This window comes from Eptatretus burgeri, chromosome 3 (genome assembly GCF_056783735.1).
Source record: "Eptatretus burgeri isolate ZD-2024b chromosome 3, Ebu_testis_v1, whole genome shotgun sequence".
Lineage (NCBI taxonomy): Eukaryota > Metazoa > Chordata > Myxini > Myxiniformes > Myxinidae > Eptatretus > Eptatretus burgeri.
In genome coordinates, this window is record NC_140963.1 from 135,081,393 (window position 1) to 135,089,542 (window position 8,150).

The following is an 8,150-nucleotide window of genomic DNA, read 5'->3' on the forward strand; positions in this document are numbered from 1 at the left end:
GAATTTTGGCAGAGTTAATGTTGTGGCGCGCTTTGAATCGGGAAAGCCAACCGTTGGATGCCGTGAAATCTACCTCGGGAACTTCAAGTGACCGTGCGAACTCCATGGCATGCTCTTTTGTCATCGAACCGCTGACAGCACAATTCAATGCTCGAACGCGACTGAACCACGACCACGTCATTTCGTCGATATTTTGATTTTCTTGAACTTTGAAGCGTTTCTTTCTGATTGCAGCATTTTCTTCATATGCTGTCATGATTTCGGCTTTTCTCTTCAATATGCGCTGAACCTGTGAGTTGCTGACACCGTACTCAACTGCGAGGTTATGCTGAGACTTGATTTTGTCACTCTGTATGATCTTAACCTTCTCATCCAGCGTCAACTCTTTGTTGGGAGTTTTTTAAGCCATGGCAGTCGTGGAAAGAAGCGAATGGAAATCTGTGACAATCTGAGCATGGAGCACGGAACTTAAGGAGCCGAGGCAGCAGAGGCGGCTTTCCTATTCTTGACTGAAATTCTGATCCAAAATCCCGCGATTTCATTGGGTAAAGAGTAATTGTTTCCGATTTCATTTCACGATCTTGTGATCAACTGGAGAATGTCTTTTTGGAATGGTTTGTTTGCAATTAGTCGTGCTTGCCCAGCCAAAGAGCTTTGTATATGCTCGGATTACTCAAGGGAACAATGTCCGCACCTAATTGACACTGGTCCGTTTGAGAGTTCAAATCTGCTTCAAGGGACTGGTAATATGGTGGTCCGTGGCCCGAACCAGGGGTGGTCCCCTTAGCCAATCAGTCAATGTACTAAATATATAGGAATTTCTGAAGGGACTGGAGAAAAAGTGGCCCGAATGAGATAAGGTCCGCTTACCCGGTTGGTCCACGAGGGTTTCCACTGTATGTATATATATATATATATATATATATATATATATATATATATATATATATATATATATATATATATATATATATTGTTGTGGTTACCAAATTCGCAAACCACCATTCAGGTCCCTTAGGTGAGGTATCTCGGTAAGTACATGTGTAGTTAGGCCTAAACCCGTTGTCTAGTGGGAATACATGTCATTTATGCGTGCTGCGACTCTTCAGGATAGCCGTTTTTCTTTTACTATCTTTAATTTGGACCAACCGCCATTGTTACCACCACCAACCACCGCTTCACCACAACCGCCACGACCTTCACGTCACACCTCGCAACCGTCGCATCGCCACCGTTCTTGCGCCGCCTGTGGGTGCCGGTGTTGGACTCGTGCAGGGCGCGCGCCGAACAGCGTGTACAAAATCACGGATTTTGTGCTTCAAAAACGGATCAAAAACGACACACGCCCACTTTTTGCCGTCCAATCGGTGAGCGAGGGCGGGTGGCCCCGCCCCAGGGCGTTGGAGGGCGATCGATATATGCAAATTTATGGATCAAAAAGCATTCACGCCCACTTTTTCTCGGGCCAATGGGGAGCGAGGTGAAAGGTCGAAGGGAGGGGGTCAAAGATGAGAGGGCGAAGCTACGGGGCTGATAAAAGGACCGTGTTCGTCAGAAGAGTAGGAGAGTAGAAGAGTAGGAGAGTCGAGAGGGAAGAGAGAGTCAAGACTTCGCGGGCGGTGGAGTTGGCAAGAAGGAGCTGGTCGTCGTGTGCGTTGGAGTCGGAACGGAGGGGACGGAGCTGTGGAGAGGCGGCGAGGGCAGACGAGAGGGTGCTCGCGTCGTGCAGGGAGCTGCACCCCAGGGAGGCCGACAGCGCAACCTGGCCGAGGTGGAGACGCTCGGCGCGGGACAATAAGAATCCTCTATACCCCGAGCATCAGCAACCCCCTCCTGTTTCCCCCCGCGCTGAGATAGTGCGACCAAGGGGGCCCCTTTCCCAGCCCTACCAGACACTGTCCGCGAGACCCGCGGAGTTGAGGCACCATCGCCGCTCCGCGTCTCATCACCAGACGGGTAGGCCCGACCCGGTCTCGGCCTCAGGCCCGCCTCATCCTTGAGGGTATTCTTTTCCTTGGTTTTGGGTATGTGTTGTCGGCGCCGTCTGTGAAGTAAAATTGTATAAGTGTTGCCGTGTGCTCGGTAGTCGGTATTAGCTCTGCATTGTGTTTTCGCTTTTACATTTGCTTTTTGTGTAAATTGCATTGTGTTTTTCTTTTCTGTGTGCATTTGGTGGAATTGTATATGTGTGCTTCCCGTGTGCCGCGAATAAATGTGCTTTGTGTTGAACTGTTTCCCGCTTCGCTTCGTCTTTTCCTCCATTGAATCCTCATCTTGCTTCACGTAAAGGGTTGGTAGTGGGCTGAATACGCCCGATAATTAATCGAACCGTCGAGGTCGACGATAACACCGCTCGGTTATCCCGATAGTACGGAACGGGTCGCTTAAGTGGCCCGTGTCCGAAGTCGACCTGCGGCGAGGTGCGATCGCCCGGTCTACCCTCCGCGTGGGTACTTAGGTAGGTCGAATTTGGCGAGCAACCCTATCCCACGCGGGGGCTGATTGGCTCGATCGCGGTGAGACCGAAAGGTCCACCCGTGACTGGTTCCCGGCGTTAGTCCGAGAGGGTCACGACTGGATTGTCCGTCCGGTGGGCGACGTGCCGCGATTCGAGTTACGTGGCCGTTCGCACGCCGGCGGGCGCGAATCCGTAACAATATATATATATATATATATATATATATATATATATATATATATATATATATGTATATGTATATATATGTATATGTATATGTATATATCTATATGTACCGGGCGTAGTGGCGTGCGCCTGTAATCCGGCTACTCGGAGGCTTGGGTTGGAGGATCGCTTGAGGACGGGAGCTCTGCGCTGGGCCACGCTATGAGAGGGTGTAGGACAGCCCGGAATCATGGCGAAATCCAATCCTTATCCCTGTGTCGTAAGAGGCGACCAGGGTTGCGTCAGGAAGGGCATCTGGCGTAAAACCTATGCCAAATCAGTATGCAGATCATAACGGATGATCCGCTGTGGCGACCCCAAAGGGGAGCAGCCGAAAGACGAACAACAACATGTATATATCTATCTATATATATATATATATATATATATATATATATATATATATATATATATATATATATATATATATATATATATATATATATATATATATATATGTATATATATATATATATATATATATATATGTATATATATATATATATATATATATATATATATATATATATATATATATATATATAGATAGATATATACATGTTGTTGTTCGTCTTTCATGTTGTTGTTCGTATATACATGTTGTTGTTCGTGTTTGACGATTCCAGCTCCATTGTAAATTTCAGCGCTGGATGGAGAGTGTTGAGCCATGCCTGGAAATTTTCACGTGCCGTCTGAGACTCAAACAAAGCAAAAATGTCATCAACATACCGATAGTATACGATGGGGGAATCGACCCCTTGCTGGCCAGTCAGTTTCTGCATTTCATGATGGCCTACAAAGATATTTCCAAGAGCTGGGCCTAATGGGCCTAAACCCATGGCCACACCGTCCGTTTGAACATGCATCATGTTGTTGAAACTGAATTCCACCTCCCTTGTTGCTGTGTTCATTAATTCAACGAAGACGTGTTCCAAGATCATCGGTTGTTCCAGATCGGTGTGATACAGCAAATGTGCACATGTCTCAATCGTCTCTGTCAATGGTACATTCGTGAACAAGCTTTTAATATCAAAGGATGCCATGATGTTGTCCTCACTTGTTGGTGTTTTAGCTCTGATTGATTCTGCAAATGTGAAGGAATCCTTAACCACGAAATGAGAGAGTGATTCCAATAGTGGTTGCAGTACCTCTCCCAACCACTTGGCAAGTTCATGTTGTGCTGATCGCACCATGGATAGTATCGGTCTGAGAGGGATATTCTCCTTGTGAATCTTCGGCAGGCCGTACATTCTTGGTCGTTGGGTTCCAACAGGCTTAATTCTGTCGTACACCTTCTTTGATTCACAAGGAGAATTTGACTGGATTTCTTGGTGTTTGTCAAGAAACACAAAATATACACTTTACCCCACAGAATATTTCATACAAATCCAAGTGGGCCACTGAACCATTTGGTTTAATTTGACTCCAGCAGCTGGGCAGCTATAATCAGCTCTTTCAAAACCTTGCATGCCTTGTCTTCAACCAAATAAATGGAATCCTATCTGTGCAGCACCACATGCCATTGCTACTCAATATTCTGATTGTGCAACTAAAATCACAGGGATGCAAATAAACATTGATCAGACAACAAGACACTCTGCAAATATCCAGTCACAAACATAAATACAACTAGAAAGCATATCAAAATGCAAAGCCCATCCGTGTCCGCTTTGTACTCTTCACTAAACTTGACGAAAACGATCGGTTAAAAAAAAATTGTACATTTTATAAATCTGTGTTCTCAAAATTCTCAAAATAAAGGTTTGTGAAGATTCGATAACAAAAGCTCAAATGGGAAAAAGTTATGGCCTGGATACACAGACAGACACACACACACACACACACAAGCAATTGCAAAACCCCTGATCTTGCTGTCCTGGAAGATGGGATAACCAGGTTCTAACTCTGTAACTTGCGAAAACATAACATTCAAATGATCCTGAAACAAGAAAAAGAATGTCTTGCAGTTTTGATTACCACACGCAGAAAATACGGTTACCCCTTCACAAAGCTGTTAGCTAAAATCACCAAAATCAGCAGCAGCTAACACCACCTTCCGAAAGCTAACAGCACCAGCTATAAGGGCCCTCCTGCATGGCACATCCTGAAAAGCACCCAGCTCCACAGCAGGTGTGACCAAGTCATGCTGAATGATTCTTCAGTTGGGCCACATTGACCTCACCCTGTTCCATTTGCTCCATCTAAACCTCATTGGCAAAGTACTAAGGGCAGTTGTGAAATGCATGATCGTGGTTATCAGAGATATTACACTCCACTGGGTGTAGACAATCATGCAACACATGGACCTGTTCAATGGGTACAGACAACTTCCTTGCATACCTCCATCAGATGGCATGTCGTTTTATACTAAAGTCAGGAACATTCCTGATTTGAGGATAAAATTTGCCCATGTGTGCACTTGATGACATCACAATTGGCAGTTGGTGATATGGACCTCAATTCCTAGCCCCGCCACCCCGCCCCTTCCTCCTACCCCATTCCTGGCAAAGCAGGATCTGTGCGAAGGGCACCTTCACCTGCCGCACATCGCTCATGGAAACACACTTCATGAGATGTTCTTGCCCTTCCAAAACTACACAGGTCTTGCATATCGCTTCAAAGCAATATCCTCATCCCCAACATGCTCATCATTAAAACAGCACCAAAATGCATGAGTACTTGATTGGCCAGTCCTGACTCAAAATCTACTTAAGGTTCTGCTTTCCTTCTTCTCTTTCCACATCTCCAAAAAGGCCTTCATCATGATGCAACATGAGAGAAATAAATTTTAAAACCTTAATTCTTGAAAAGGCAAATATGTAATCGATGCAACGATGATGAAATCTCGACTCTTCAAATAAATAAATAAAAATGCTCAATAAACTGCCTCTGGGTAATAGACACACTTTCCATCAACTCAAAACACACCATACAGCTTAACACATCACAACATACGACACAGCTGAACACATCAAAACACGTTTTGCCCATTATGTGTTGCTATCCTGGATCCACTCCACGATATCTAAAGTATGTTTTAATCGGGATGTGGATGCATGTTAAGTTCATTGTAATAACTTGGACAGCACATCTGACATATCCACATTTAATAGTAGTCTAACAAAATGGTACAAAGATTACTTCCCTATTCATGGCAATTGGACTCGATGTTGGCTTGAGTGAGCTGGGTTGGATTCCCGGTCCGAATGTAAACTGTCACATCGGTGTTTCGTCGACATGGCATTGCGTTGGGAAGCCCATCATTCCCTCGGGTGGGTGGTGAGCTCCGACGACTTGTCTGTTAACATTTATCGGTGGACGTTAAAGATCACAGTCCCATCGTGTCTCCCACAAAGTAAGGCGAGTTATCGTCAGCACTCTCAATAAATTGCAAATTCTTGCTTGCTTCAGCCATTCACCCTGCCTGGCCAGCCAGTTTGTGAAAGGCTTGTGCCAAGACAGCACACTTTCTGTCTGAGCCGCCGTCCCTAACTCAATGGGACAATGGTGTAAGAAGGAGAGAGATATAATTTGTACATTGACGTTGGTATCGATTACACTGGGCTGCATTTGAAATATTTTTTTCAGAGGTCTAGGTTTTCTCAATGGTACTTATATGTTTTTTGCATGCTGAATTCAGAAATGTATCTAATTTTGCTAAATCAGGTCAAGTTTTTTTAAGGAACTACTGTATCTCAATTGCCAAGATAGAAATGGTCAAGATAGGTCAAGATAGAAATGCTATCTCAATTTTAAGGAAATAAATAATCAAAATTTTTGTTCTTTTAATTAGCATTTTTAAAATTCAAAATCAGACTTGCATTGACAGAAAATGTACAAACTATACATATAATGACACACAAATACACTTAATGCGGAAGAAAGTGCCTTCTCAATTACTTTCATTTCAATTTCAGAAAAATATAGATAAATCGTTGTTTCTGGCAACACCCAACTTCAGTCGCTCCAGCAGTCGCTGTTTTCCTTCGTCTTTTTAATGTTGAATTTCACATTAACGGTAATTGTGCGTCATTTTATGTATAGTTTGTACTTTTTCTGTCAATGTAAGTCTGGTTTTGAATAATAAAAATGCCAATTAAAAAAAACAAAAAATTTGATTTTTTTTTCTCCTTAAAATTGAGATAGCATAAAAACTTGACCTGATTGAGTGAAATGAGATACATTTCTAAATTCAGCATGCAAAAATCATATGTGAACCGTTGAGAAAACCTAGACTTCTGAAATGATGCAGACCAGTGTTATTATTGATCATCGAGTGTGGGTTATGGAACATGCTTGATGGGCCGAATGTCCAAAACTACAGCGTACAACCTTCCTTGTTAGATTTGTTATTCGATTTTAAACACATGAATGTTTTCCCTGCTGTGTTTTAAAAGATTCCCATTCCTAAACAAGGTTTCCATTTTATTATCATCACCACCTAACACCTTTTTCTCAGTGTTAACTCTGGATGAATGTCATCCCTTTTTAATGTTTTTAGTTTATATAATGTAACACCGGTTTAACGAGATACGGTATCACCTTTTTATAATCTTTGTTTTATGTATTCATACCTTTTGTCTCAATGTGCATTTTTAACAAAGGTTGCTGCTTGACTTAGGGTTCCCATGATAATTAAACAATCACTATGACTTCACTCTTTTCTGTTTACTCTCTGGAGTTCTGGAACACATTTATTTCATTCTCACAACATCTTGAGCAATTTACCTGCAAGTCACATTCACATCCCAATAAGTGAAGCTCACATTATGGGGGTTCGAGGACCACTTCTTGGGAAACCTAGACTCGGACTTGTATGATGAAAGATTAATTTGACTTATAAAATAGAAATGGAATGATTAAAAACTCGTTTTGCAGCTTAATGTTGTATTAACGAACAATTGTTGGGCCTGGCACGACAGTCTTTAGGTACGCACAATCACTCTCAGCTGTCTTGCCTGGGTTGGAATCTCGACCCAGTTGTAAACCCTCAGTCATTCTGGTGTTTCGCAGGCAGGGTGAGGCATCAAGATGCTGGTACGCTGGACAAATTATAAATTCCTGCTCCAGAATCAAATATCCTGTGAAGGTGTGGCAACCTGTCCATGAGTGTAACCTGTTTCAGGACAGCAACTCTCTCCGTAAAGCATTGTACATTAATGGGATTTCTGGAATAATATATATATAGATATATATATATATATATATATATATATATATATATATATATATATATATATATATATATATATAGATATATATATATATATATATATATAGATATGTATATATATATATATATATATATATACATATATATATATAGATATATCTTCTTCTTCTTCTTTCGGCTGCTCCCGTTCGGGGTCGCCACAGCGGATCATCCGTATGATCCGCATAGTGATTTGGCACATGTTTTACGCCGGATGCCCTTCCTGACGCAACCCTGGTCGCCTCTTACAACACA

The 8,150-nt window shown here is 42.5% G+C and overlaps 1 protein-coding gene and 1 pseudogene across 2 annotated transcripts in view; both read left to right on the forward strand.

The window, feature by feature from the left end:
• Positions 1 to 8,150, forward strand: part of GRIK5 (glutamate ionotropic receptor kainate type subunit 5) — a 487,066-nt gene that overhangs the window by 48,726 nt on the left and 430,190 nt on the right. The gene's annotated exons all lie outside the window — the stretch shown is intronic.
• On the forward strand, positions 2,753 to 2,893 carry LOC147031042 (signal recognition particle RNA; annotated as a pseudogene).